The following is a 15,271-nucleotide window of genomic DNA, read 5'->3' on the forward strand; positions in this document are numbered from 1 at the left end:
TTGTGTTTATTAAATCATAAGATAACGCGGTCAGCTTGCATATTCACAAATATATTTCTGAATGAAATTGTGAAGAAATTCATTTAAAAACAGTAAACAGTACTAATTTTGCTGCATTAGATGCGGATTTTGACAACTAATTTCTATTCAGTGATTCTCGACGCCAAAATAAATTGAATTTCGATAATCGAATACAACCAAATTTATAAAAAATAAAGCAAAACCAGGAAATGGAATATGAGCTATGTATCATGAGATCCAATCCTTAATTTCAAAAGTTTTTTAACTTTTCCAACAGCAAATTACAATTTTGATGTATGTTCTTGGTAAAATGCGTACATTTATCCCTATGGCCATGAAAATACTATAGTTACCACTTTTATTCTCTTTTATCTATTTGACGGATTTGTTTTCAACTTTTTGTTATTGTTTTTTTCTATATATTGTGTCCTTTTACACAACTAATGCATCTTCAGTAATGTTAGTGGTCAGAGGCGGATTTAGGGGGGGGCCAAGGGGCCCGCCCCCCCCCCCCCCCCCCTTGTGGGAAAAATTTGGTTGATTATAAAGGGAATCACTGAAGCATGACTGCAGCGGGTCCCCTCTTAGGCAGTCAGTGGGCCCCCGCTTATGAAAATTTCTGGATCCGCCACTGAGTGGTTTAACTAAAACGCCCAAAAATAGAGCATAATCGTCAAAAAGAATATGAGCTATGTGTGAAAGAGATACGTACATCCCATATACTTAATTTCGAATGATTTCCTGAGTTTAATTACAGCAAATTTCAACTTTATTGTAGGTTATTGGTAGAATTGGTACAATTATAAATATCACCAAGAAAATACTAATTCAAATTAATGTTATATATAGTCACAACTATATTCTATTTTATCTATTTGGTAGATTTTTCATCTTTTTCTTACTGTTTTTATTTATATATTTTGTCAATTGACTCTGCGACTGAGTGGGAACTAATTCCAATCGAATTGGAAGAATTATCTCCGGTAATCAGCGGAAATTGCTGGTAACGCAATAACCAGCAACCCTTTGTAATTTTGATCAAGTTTAATGACATACTCACAAGTAACCGACTGATGAGAAGAGGATAAGAAACAATTGATTGTTAAAATGGTCAACTTGATTGACATTTTTATTGTACATCATACAAATTTGATTTACATAAGCCAGACGGGGTTTGTAAACGTCAATTAAACGTAATCGAAAACAACTTGGTGATATGAGAACTAGTATTTAGTATTAATAATATGCCCGGATGTAAAATTATAACAAGAATAAAATTAATAAAGACGCAAATAAAGCGTGCTGTTGCATAGAATACATTGTAGCTGTTGCATAGAACAAATTGTAGCTGTTGCATAGAATACATTGTATTTGTTGCATAGAATACCTTATATGTGTTGTATAGAATACATTGTAGCTGTTGCATAAAATACATTGTAGTTGTTGCATGTAATACATTGTAGCTGTTACTGTGTAGCTGTTACCTAGAATAGATTGTAGTATTTTCCATGTATTTAGAGAATTTAAAGACATTATAGAAAAATAAAAAATGAGATTAAGTGCCATGGATACAGTCTCTTTGGTGACAGTGACCAAACGCCATTTTAACTGCATGTGACAACGTCAACACAATTGTCTATACAAGTCTATTTCAGTCTTGAAAACTTCAGAATACATTGTTTCGGCAAATTCTATAGACTATACAAAAAATGTCTTAAGTAAAGCTGTAAATTCTTTGAAAAAGGTTTAAAAAGAGGCGGAAGATGCTAAGGGGATATTTAAAACTGATAATATTGACTTGTCTGACGAGTGACTGGAAAGAACAGGATTGACTGCAAGCAAAATATCTGAACTATTTTTGATTTAAGTCCAGGAAAATATTAAAATAAACTCTTAACAAGATGTTTATTCTTTTATCCAGAAAATCCAGATTATGAGACAAAACTATAGTAAAAAAAATGTTTTACGAGTGCAATAAATTTCAACTTCTGTACTTGAACGTTATTTCCCAATATTTGATAGATTGATTGATTGATTTTTGGTGTTTTAACGCCACTTTTAAGCACCGCTTTTGGGCTATTTCGTGGCGGCCAGAGAAAACCACCGACCTTCGATAGGAAAACTGGTAATCCTAGTCAATTAAGATTGGAGTCGAGTGCACCCGCACGAGCGGGGTTCGAACTCACAACCTCAGTGTTGACTGGCTAGTGATTACAGTAGTAACTACTTAGACCACTCGGCCACCGAGGCCCCAATATTTGATAGACAGATCACAGAAGATTGTGTACAGTACTGCTAGTTTTTATTGTTTTATTGCCCAAATCTATCAAATTTGCAATCTTGTACTATAGGCATTTATAATTTGGTCAAATATTTAGAAAGATATTGTTGCATCCCCTTAGAACTGTAAACATTCGTACCTTGTCATAGCTTGCTATGCGTATGTGTTTTACTCATTGCTGTAGGCCGTACGGTGACCTATAGTTGCTAACATCTCCATCGCATGGTGTGGTGGATAATAGTATCATTGGCACTCTTATCACGTGTCCTTAATTTATAATGAAGCTGCGGTGCAATGAATATTCATACATCGCCACTACAATCATTTAATCAGTTTTATTCTAAAATGTGAAGTTAATTGAAGTCTGTGTTTCCGCTGTACAATATATGTATATACATGTACATGTATAAGGGTATTAGACATTTCCGAAAACTATTTTAAACTTTTATGTTTAAATTGATGGTGACATTAACAGATATTCTAAAAGGGGCCATCTCAAAATGTACAATTTTGACAATTTGAAAAGCGAATAACGCAAAATATTTATTTCTATTTAAATCAACGAAAAATGTTGACGCCTGCATACAAAAACAGCACAAATATTTACAATTTGACGGAGTTTTCTCCTGGGATACATCCAATAACTCTATTATTCTTCAATTCTACCAAGTCAGGAATATAACAGTTGTTTTCCATTCGTTTAATGTGTTTGAGCTTTTGATTTTGCCATTTGATAAGGGACTTTCCGTTTTGAATTTTCCTTGGAGTTTGGTAATTTTGTAATTTTACTTTTTTCATTCATTTAGAGATGGCCACAGAACCAGATTATGGAAATATTGATAAGACACGGGAATGTAAATGCACAAAAAAAAAAAAAATTAATAACATTTCTCTCAATGTTTTCGTTTTTTTAAGCATGTAGCCACATCTTTCAAGACATTGTGTATTTTGAGATGACCCACATATAAGTTTACCATCAACTTAAAAGTCATAGTGAACTTTAGTTTACGATTTAAAACTTACAAAGACTCCTTACGACAAGGTCATACATGATATTGAGGCGTTAAACAGTAAGAATTAAAAAAAAAAAAACACATTTAGGCTTTTTTTTATAAAGTTTCCGTTCTCTTAGGTCGATCGAAAATTGAAATTATCAAACTATTATATGGAATATCTTCAATATAAAATTCAAAGTCAAGTAATCATGCCATTAAAATGTGCATGTTGCGCTGTAACTATTAGAATTACATGAAAAATTACTTGGGATTAGGTTTTCGTAATCAGAATCAAATAACTCGATGGTTTTCTAATGATGACGCTGCCATGTTGATGAAATAACGTACAATCTAGGTTACTTGATTTCATGAACTGAATAACGCGCATTTGAATATTTCCAAACTCTTTTAAAATACTGTCTACAATACATTATATTGTTTTCCCAGAATAATGTATTATTCATGCATAATAACTTGTCTCTAGTTAATGATTTCCATTGTGTTTAACACAATAGAAGCAAAAGGCTTTGCCGGTGCCTGGATAATATTACAACGATTTTGAAGTGACATGGTTAAACGAACTATTTTCATGTTTTATGTAGTTTTATGTTTTGCATGGTTAAAAGGTTACTTATGCACTTTACCGATGTATCTATATACATAAACCAAATGTCGTTTTGACACATTTTGATTTTTACGGATTTTATATGTATTGATTCGGACTTTCACCTACACACTTAATATTCGCTTTGTGAGTGAGTGAGTTGGCAGATAAATAAATAAATAACCAATAAACACCTTCAAAATAATCTGCATTGCTAAATTGTATCAGATCAAAGGATACGTATATGACTTGCACGCATAGCAAACACATAGATAGGTGATAAAAATGATATACACTTCAACACGCATTATGATTTGAAAATCATTATAATTAAGATGTATAGAAAATTAGCAGTCAAACAAAAGTCACGAAGTAACAGCCAATAGATAAGTATATAGGTACCTGTTGCTAGGTAGATAACAAATATACTATACATTCCAACATGCGTAATTTACTTACGTTTGATGATTATTATTAAGTTGCATATACGAAATAAGAAAATAGATAAATGTAACAAGACAGTAAATAATTATGCTTTGTGGATACATGTAGCTAGATTATTAAACAAAACGAATGTTATAAACATCAATATGGATCACGATTTGTTTACAATTAGTAAGCTGATTATGATCAGGTCTGAACGCACAATGCAAAACAAGGAGATGTGGATTACCAATGGTACAACTATTTGTTTAACTAGGCCAAGGTCAGCTTATTTTAAGAAATCATTATAAGGCAATATTTCTATAAATGGTATTTATAATAACTGTCGGTACTTCATTATTTAAAATCAATTATACAGTTAATGAATTGCGTCAGTTTTCAACAAAACATTTGACACGACATTTACATTATAAATAAGTAAAGAAGTTTTCTGTAATAACAATCATCACAATTCATGAATTTGTGTTCTAGGATTTCTGGCTTATTAATATGAAAAGCAATGCAATTCCATTGAGAGCTACATTTTTGTTCATGAATTATAGCTTTGTGCATTCATAACATTTGTTTCTGATTTGGAATGCCCAGCGGAAATAGCGTGTATGTATTAAATTATGTTTGGTAAATTAGAATTTTTTTAATGAAAATTGAACCGACTATTAAAAAAAGAGTTAAAGAAAACAAATAACTCCTTAGGTTTTTTTGTTTTTTTGTTGTTGTTTTTTTTTTTTTTTTTTAACTTTTGAATTTTTTAAAGATTCGAAAAAAATAAAAAAAAGTCAGTTAGTACTATACTTTGGTACAGTAGACATGAATTTTGATAAAACATTTATCGTATTTGTAAAATTTTGTTTCCGTAACCAAATTTTGAAAAACAGTTCAGAAGCAAAATTAGTACATTTAACTTTCGATATGATTCTACTTTTGACTGGCAGTGTCGTTCATTTTATATTGTTTTTTCGTTCATTAATACTCAAAATTTGCTAAAACCTTAGGCTATCCAAATTACATATGTTTGTTGTCTAGAACGCGTTTATATTCAGAAATGTAAAATAATGTCAGAATCGCGAAGGACCTTAGTCCTGCACGATGCTATAAATGTATTCGTTTAATACGTCATTATACAATTAAAAGATCTAAGAATTAATTTTCATCAAAATAACACTGATGGTAAAATAAAAACAACGATATTGGTGCCATCTATTTAAATATGACCTTAAAGGTGCCATGATGTCACGGAGAGGAACTGTTTACCTTTTTGGAGAAACTGATCTCACTCTCGGTTTTTGGTGAGTTTCGTGTTATTGCATCTGTAGTCTTAAGTGTAGTGTTGTGTGAAATGTTGTTTTTTCTTCCGTCTTTCTTCGTTTAACCATGGTGTTGTCTGCTTTCGTCGACCTTACGGTTTTAATTGGCCCCTTTGTATTTTTTTCACCTTTCTTTTACTTTTTTGGAATACTTTTTTTATATGCAACATCAAATTCTATATACATGATATATTGATATTTCATTGTATCATTGTGACGTTTAAGCACCGGTTCTTATTTAATATATTTAGTTCAAACAGCATTTTATTCAAATAAATTGAATTGGATTGGCCAACACCTATGTAAGCCCTCTCCTCATAGATGACTGGAAGGATGCTTCAAATAGCCCTCTCCATAAAACAAGGTACAATATATTCATTCAAACAAAACAACACATACACAAACATAATGACAACATAGAATTATTTTTCAAAACTACCTCATAACTGACTGGAAGGATGCTTCAAATAGTTAACTCAGAAAAAAAATATTAATATTCTAAGGATGCTTCAAATAGTTAACTCAGAAAAAATAATTAATATTCTAAGTAATAAACTCCAACATTGATTATTTAATATTTGTATGTATACCGCCTTTACAGGAATTTTAGTAAAATGTTTGCTTCTATTTTATTAAAACAACATTTCTCTTGCTTTAAAGAATCTAATAATAAGCTCTCGCTGTGGTAAAGCTATTTCGCACTAAAAGTTTGCAAAGAGAGCACTAATTAGATTATCAATCAACCATTCAACGATTGACATATATCCACAAGAAGTAGAAAAAAAAAACGTCAGCTCTTAAATCTACCACAGTCAGAACTGTCACTGAAGGAATTTAGAAATAATATTTCAAACTTCATTGTGGCATTAACACTTTAAGAGTGATCAGATCTACAGGGGATTTAAATATTCCATTGAAAACTTCATAATCTGACTAAAGATGTGATGAAAAAAAGAGACAGAGGATCCCAAAGGGAGAATCAAAACTCATAAGTCGAATAGAAATCTACAAAATTATGTCAAAAACCAAAAAAACGACAAAAAGACAACGGTCTACAAATTACCACATACAATCTAAAGACTAGCACCACATACTCCTATAAAAAACGATCTGTGATTTCAGGTGCATTGGAAATTAAGTGTTTGATTAAAAAACATATACTGGTTTTATTTCTTGTCACTCGTTTTATTGTATGATTGAGTGAATTCTTATTGTCCTTCAGTTTTTGCCATAATTATGTTCTGTGATGTTCAGTTTCACATGGAAAAATCTGACGATTGATAACGGACACTGACTCGTATGAATGTAATCTTAAATTCGGATCGAATGAAAAGAAAAATCACCACATGCTCTGAATTGTATTCGTAAATTAACTTAAAAATTCAATGTTTTATTTTAACGTGGTGGTTTATTACAGTTAACAATCAACAGTTAATCACATGTACTTAATGTTTTGTTCTTTCTCTGTGCAATTGCGAACTGATATCTGTCCTTTTCATTGCCTAGGAAAAGATCATCTTCGTTCTCCTCACACAGTAAATGCTAGGGTTCTCTTTCAGCAGAAATGAGACACTCTAAATACGCAATGCATTTGATTCTATTTTGCCTTTCTGACTCGATATGGCTTCGTATTCATACTTTCAACACAAGCCTTTTGTTTTGCTTGGAATGTATAAATCCAGCCAAATGTGATCAGATAGACTACTTTAAATCCGATATCTCGTGTTTGAAGATGACCACGCCCTAAAAACATGAAATAACTCCTAAACTCTTGATCCTTTGTAATGCTCACTTTCATGCATACAGATACAGTATACTTCTTTTTCCAGCAGCACTTTTAATTTCTGGCTCTCCATTTCACATTGTTATAGCGATTATGTTACATTCCCGAAAAATTAAAATTGAAATAGATTTTTTTCGATAGTGTTTAGAAGATACATTTACATGTTTACATGCAAAACAATACGTGCAGAAAAAGTATATCTCGTCTCTATCCCCTTCCTGACCCTTTCCAAAAACAACCACCTTCAAAACAATGTGGCGTCCGTCATATACTATTGAAGCACTATTATCATGTAACAATAAATTGAATAAGACCCAACAATGCAATATATATGAAAACAAGAAAATGCAGTAAATTCTTAATTATCATTGATATTATACTTGTTTTGCTTGAATACATCGTTGCCATACACTACTGTTACAACTTGACAATGTGTTAAACAATGGATTTTTCTGGCACTTGGAAGGATTTGTGTTAAAACAATCGACATAGCTTTCGTCTTCGGTCAAATCTGTATCTGATATTGATAGGTTACTCACTCCCCTGATATCTAGATCTTCTCCCATAGGTTACCCACTCCCCTGATATCTAGATCTTCTCACAAAGGTTACTCACTCCCTTGATATTTAGATCTTCTCCCATAGGTTACTCACTCCTTTGATATTTAGATCTTCTCCCATAGGTTACTCACTCCCCTGATATTTAGATCTTCTCCCATAGGTCACTCACTCCCTTGATATTTAGATCTTCTCCCATAGGTTACTCACTTCCTTTATATTTAGATCTTCTCCCATAGGTTACTCACTCCCTTTATATCTAGATCTTCTCCCATAGGTCACTCACTCCCTTGATATTTAGATCTTCTCCCATAGGTGTTGGAAAGATTGATATATTGATTGTTGGTATTAAACGCCACTCTTAGCAAAACTTGACAATATCATGACGACCACTTTTTATTGATGGAGGAAGCCCGACTACCTGGGGAAAACACCACCCTTCTGCAGGATAATTTGAAAATGAAATGGAGATTTGATAGGCTTGCTAACGTTATAGAAATAAGAAGATGTGATATGATTGCCGATGAGAAAACTCTCCACCAGAGACCAAAATGACGTAAAAGTTAACAACTATAGGTTACCGTACGGTCTTCAACGATGAGAAAAATCCATACAGCATAATTAGCTATTAAAGGACTATCCACTGAACTCCAAATAAAAAATTCGAGTCGAACGCACCCATACCACAAGCAGAGTTCAAACTCGCAACCTTATTGTTGACTGCGGCTAGTGATAAGGCCACACAGCCATAGAGGCCATGGTTTGAAAGTATTTATCTCAGCTGAAGAAAAAAATATAGACTTCGAACTCGAGTATCGGGCAAATTTTCGTTGGACTAATGGAGCTACCATTTGAATATTATTGGGGGGGGGGGGGGGGGGAGGGGCTAGGATAAAATTTGAAAAAAGGCAGGACAGAGATTAAAACTAAAAAAAAAACATGCAGGACAAAATTTTTCATCCTAGCCCCCCCCCCTCCCCCTCCAATAAAAATCAAATGGTAGCCCAATAGAAATGTTCATTTACTGAATTAAAATTGAGAATGGAAACGGGGAATGCGTCAAAGAGATAACAACCCGACAAAAAGTAGATAACAGCCAAAGGCCACCAATGGGTCTTCAACTCATAAAAAAAATCCCGCACCCGGAGGCAGGCTTCAGCTGGCCCCTAAACAATAATGTATACTAATTCAGCGAATTGAACGTCACACTAAACTCAGAAACATAAATGAACCAAAATTTAAAAAAAAATACAAGACTAACAAAGGCCAGAGGTTCCTGACTTGGGACATGCGCTAAAATGCTGGGTTAAACATGTTTTGTGAGATATCAACCCTCCCCATGTACATCTAGCCAATTTGGAATAAACAAACGCACAGCAATACGCACAGTAAATTTTTTTTCAAAAGAAGTCCGAGTCCGATGTTAAAATAGGTAAAAGAAGAAACTAAGAAAAATGACAATAGTAATCAACATAAATTAACAAAGGACTACTAGCAGTTACTGACATGTCAGCTCCAGACATCATTTAAACTGATGGAAAGATTATGTCTTCATCATATGAAAATCAAGCACAATCCCTCCCGTTGGGGGTTTAGTATCATACCATAATAAAATATACGAGAAGACATATATATATATATGCAAACAACTGGTTTTAGAATAAATGTGTTTATTTCCGATGCAAAGACCCTAGACCACTTACATAATGTATCATGAATTCTAACATACAGTGACCGGACCAAACGGTTTCTTTAATAAAAAGAGCAGTCATAAGTTTGCTGTATATTTGGGGTTTGGTTTTTTGAAAATAAAATATAGGTTAATATGCATCCATGGGTCAGTCTGGAATGACAAAATCAACGCCAAGCGGTGGCCGCCATTACGTGTTGACAACATCGTCTGGTGAACCGTTTAACCAGCTGACATTTTGATCATAGGCTGGCAATACAACAATTTCAAAGTACAAAATAATATTTTAACCCAGTTACGTAATAAAAATCAATATAATCTGACATGTTCGGTTTTATTCTAACAGGAAGAATAATTACATTCTATTATCTATCAGCCTTGATAACTCTGATTCCCAGGATGTTTAGTTCTCTTGTGACCCTGTGAATAGTTATTTCTTTAGACCTTGCATTGATGGATGTATTTATTCGTGATTTTTTCATATGCGTGTGGGGAGGTCTTTGTCGTAGGCTTTTCTTTTTTGTTACACGTTTCTTCTTACACTAATATGGTGGTATGTACATGGGAGAAATTGAATAGACAAACATACATTGTATCAATACAGCCGAACAATAAGGTTTAAGTGATTGATCACCACTGGTTTAATTATTTTCAATTTAAACATATTGTCAATTTTAATAATCTCATTTTCTGCATTTACAAACCGATTTGAAGTTAAAGAATCTAAAGGAATCCAGATAATTTAATACCAAGAATACAAACTAGTCACGACATAAGAGATGGTCTGGTAAGGATGGGTCCTTCATTTCTGTATTCTTTCATTGTTTAGACCATTTTTCTCTATTCTTTATACTTTTTGCCCATTCTTCTCTATTCTTTATATTTTAGCACCTGATTATTATCTTTTCTTTTATTTTTTTGTTCATTTTTCTCTATTCTTTATATGTTTTGCCCATTATTCTCTATTCTGTAAACCCTCATTGACACCATCATAAGAGTGTCGTTATTACATCATGTAGCCATTAACATCGATATCATTCTGGTGTACACTTTCAAATGTATTACCCATAATGCATTTATTTAGCATCTTAAACAGTTATTTGTTGTTTTTTTTTACATAAATCAGGCCGTTAGTTTTCTCGTTTGAATTGTTTGACATTTGTCATTTCGAGGCCTTTTATAGCTTACTACAAATGTATACGGTATGGGTTTGGCTCATTGTTGAAGGCCATACGGTGACCAATTGTGGCTAACCTTCTACGACATTTGGTCTCTGGTGGAGCGTTGTCTCATTGGCAATCATACCACATCTTCTTAATTTCCTATAAAAAGGCTAGGACATTTTTATGTATAAGATGCCGAGAATTATATTCGTTGAAACATTTATTTTCGCTTAAGCATTTTTTTTTTGCGTTTTGCCGACTTCACAAGAATTTATTTATGTACGTGTTCTGCTATTTGTACCGATGTATTCATTAACATGAAAGAGAAAAGTCAAGTATTTTCGGAACGATTTATGTATCTGTTATTTTGTTTCTCGCGAAAATGCTGTATATAAATCAACTCAATTGCTATAAAGCATTTTTACTTAGCAACAATTTTTTTTCTTATCATCTTTGACTAAATGTTAAGTGAAGTTTAACATTGTCATTCTCTGGTGACAACACATATCGTGCTTGTATCGTTTAAAAAAGACGGGAAACAGAAAATCCAAAATAAAAAGGCAAAACGCAGTAACACCTAGAAATGGTCGACACTGGATGTAAAATCTAAAATCTAAAAATCAACAAGAGGTACGGTACACAGGCGCTAAAATATTTGTGAAAATAGACACGAGGGTCTGGGTGGGGTTTACAGAAAAGAGATTAATGGGCAAAATGTTCAAAATAAATGGCAAAACAAATAAAGAATTATAAAGAAAAATAGGGCAAACAAATAAAGAATTATAGAAAATAATGGGCAAAAAATATAAAGAATAGAAAAAAATGACCTAATAAATTAAGGAAAACAGAAATGAAGGACCCCCATCCAGACCCTCAGAGATGTTTGGAGAATGATTCTTTTAAGGAAAAATTGAACTAAATGTAAAAATAAGGAGATGAGGTATGATTGCCAATGAGACAACTATCCACCAAAGTTCAAATAAAGTGGATGTAAGCAATTATAAGCAACCGTACGGCCTTCACCAATGAAAAAACCCATACCGTATAGTCGGCTATAAAAGTCCCCGACATGGAAAATATAAAACAATTCAATTGAGAAAACCAACGGCCTAATTTATAACAAAACAATTTACGAAAAACAAATATGACAGACATGAACCCACAACAACCACGGAACTACAGGCTCCTGACTTGGGACAGGCACATAAAGAATGTGGCGGGGTTAAACATGTTTGTTACATTGGACAGTGGTGTAACAGCACAACATAAGAACAAACTATAAAAATTAGTTGAAAAAGGCTTTAACTTATCAGATCGATACAAAGCAGAAAAACATCACACATAAACACAGACCGGACGTGGAAGGATTTTTATCCATCCCTCATCCCTAACAACGAAAAGGACACCAAGTACAGATCTGAGAGTACTCGCAGTTATTGACAGCAAGTTCAAAGCCAATAACAACTAATAAAAATCATGTATCTAAGACTAAAATATCAATCAGTACGCATCCAACATCCAATGGATTAAGTGTAAAGATGCCATTAACAGTCAGAGAAAAACATGACCTTGTGCAATGCCAAAATAAAACTAAGTTTAAGTATCGACAGATTGTAGTACCGTTAAAGTGCATATGTGTATAACAAAACTATTTAGTATGATTTTAATTTACGGATCAAAATCAATATTTATACCAATAAAAACAATATTCAAAAATCTAATTACAGTGTTGAATGGTAACCTTTTAGAATAAGTTTATTTAAAGTATTGATAAGTTTACCCGGATCGTATATAAATTTCCGGGCTCGGTAAACAACATCACAGTAAAATGTAAGATGTGCTATTCCGTCTGAGATAAGTTTTTTATAGGTACAGCCAAACTTGCAAACCAAATCTTTGTATCAGTGGAAGAAGTCGGTTTTGGCTGTTTAAATTTGATACCTTTTTTTAATATGCCCAAACATTACGTATGTTTTGGCTTTCAACACTTCTAGTACTGAGCATACTCGATGAAGATAATTGCAAAAGCATGTTTAAAGGAGAAAGTATCATTTGTTTTTTAAAGGTATGCAATAATTTTATTTGAATTGAAATGCATTTGAAGTAATATGGTACCTTCACACTAGCGCTCCCTGGCATATTGACCACCTGTTCTAAACATTTACCTCAACTTTGCTTTAACGTTCCACTTGATAAAAAAGTTATTAGTGTTTTGCGTTTGATTATTATTTTTTTTTTAACGCTGAAAACAAGCTTTTACCACCATGTTTTTCTTTTTTTCTTTTATTGAGTTATCATTATATACACCGAGCGTTACGTCTCGAGAGGTTAATATATCAAAAACGTCACTTTAGAGACTTCAGACAGTCAGTATCTGAAGCCACGAATGATACAGTACTAAACATATTAAATTAAATGATGAAATATGAGAATATCAAATGTAAAATATTTGTACATTAGTGATACAAATTGTGGAATGTTGTTTGGTAGTTACGCGAATGTTAAATTAATTCAAAATTTAAACGATCATAGCTTAAACCACTTATAATTAAACATCTTTAAACTTTGTTTGTTTCTACACTATGTATTCTTCTGTATACCATTGTTACTTCAAATGTTTATCGCAATAACATAATATGTATATAAAAAATGTTTGCAAATATTGAAAGCGTGCTCAAAGTCAGTAAGCAATTGAATTAAAATCGCTCCTTCCTACTCTCTAGTATCGATGGCTGTACACATGTATGTACTGTAAATTCAGAAATTATTGCGATGTTTTTATTATTGCAAAAAATGCGACAGGGTTATTATAATCGCAATAATTTAAACTCGCATTTTGAAATTTTTTATATGAATTAAACAGAATTTTTCTCAATATCGCAAAAATTAAAATCGCATTTTAGTCTAAAATGACAAAATCGCAATAATAAATGCACGCAATAATTTCTGAATTTACAGTACTTTACTTTTGAATATATTTCATATAAAAATGTCGTAAAAATTACCGTAAGACACGTGAATTGCGATGTCAATAGTAAAATCTGAATAAAATTGTAACTAAGAAAAAAAAAGAAAAGTTTATAACAAAAGGAAGATGAGAAAACTCTCCAACAGAGACCAAATGACGCAGAAGTTGATAACTATAGGTCATCGTACGGCCTTCAAAAGTGGGCAATGTATTCTCAAAAAAGTAAATGGATATTGATAACAAGAAAAGAAAAAGAAAGACACCAGACGTAACGAATAAACAACAATAGTATGAAAATACAATTTACCAATAAGTAAAAAAGCAAAATTAAACGTTTAAAGGATTATTCTTACGTTGTTTACTGCGCAAATAATAATAAAATAAAACTAAATGTGATACACTATTTCTGATATATACAAATCAATGTCCAGCCTCAAATCTGTGTCCTATCCTCATATATGTGTCCTATTCTATACTGCGTCATTGACGTCAAAAGTATATGTTCTTTATTTTCTCAAAGCTGTGTCCTTTAATAAGGTATACACTTTCCTATTCATGGACGTCAGAATTGTCAAAACGTCTTAGGGGAAATATTTCTGTTATCAAAGACCACAACAAGACTTTCATATTCGAACTAACACGACATCAGTTAAGGTCATTGAAAAGTTCATGTGTGTTAAACTATGTACATAGAAGGATTCGACAAGGATAAGGGAACATAGGAATGAGGGAGCGGGAAGCGGAAGTCGGGAACCAATGCACACAGATCTGAGGAAAGGACACATAAGTTGATTTTAGGCTTGACAAAGGCCACAAATTTGAGTGTTATGACGTCACAGGTCACAGATCTGAGGAAAGAACAAAGATATGACGTCGGACATAGATTTGACTCTTACAAAATAAAATTCAAGCAGATAGAATCGTATTTCTTCATTAATCTTCATCAAATGTAGTACAAAGATGGAGAAGATACCAGGATGTCAATAAAAAAAATCATAAGTTGAAGAAAAACAGAGAAACCTATGACCACAAGAAGCACCAGGAAAGACAATAAGTAGGATGAAAGACAATTAAAACGCAACACTGAAACTAAAGACCAGAAGTAAACTAAGAAGCTTATTTCGACATTTCGACCATCTATGATACAATGTATTATTCTTGTTTTGTATTATTGTGTTATTGTGTTGAAAAGTTGTTATATCAAATGGCAGTGTTCTATTTGCTTTAATATCAAAATGTGAATTTTCAATGGTATAGTTATACTATTTGTATAGTGATACTACATGCTTTTTCAGTTTGATTTTTTTTAAAAAGGAAAGAACCACAAGGTCACTCTTTAACAGAGATATAAAAGCCTGATTCTTATCATTTGAATATGTATAGAAAAAAAAAACTGTTAATATAATTCTAACTATCTCTTAACTTGAAAATGGTAAAAATCATACGACAGAATTATATTGG

General features: G+C 32.5%; 1 protein-coding gene across 2 annotated transcripts in view; it reads right to left on the reverse strand.

Moving 5' to 3' along the window:
• The window catches only part of LOC127720309 (cholecystokinin receptor type A-like), a 69,043-nt gene that overhangs the window by 10,632 nt on the left and 43,140 nt on the right, over window positions 1–15,271 (reverse strand). The window lies entirely within an intron of this gene.

The sequence above is a fragment of the Mytilus californianus genome, unplaced genomic scaffold (assembly GCF_021869535.1).
Source record: "Mytilus californianus isolate M0D057914Y unplaced genomic scaffold, xbMytCali1.0.p SCAF_11, whole genome shotgun sequence".
NCBI lineage: Eukaryota > Metazoa > Mollusca > Bivalvia > Mytilida > Mytilidae > Mytilus > Mytilus californianus.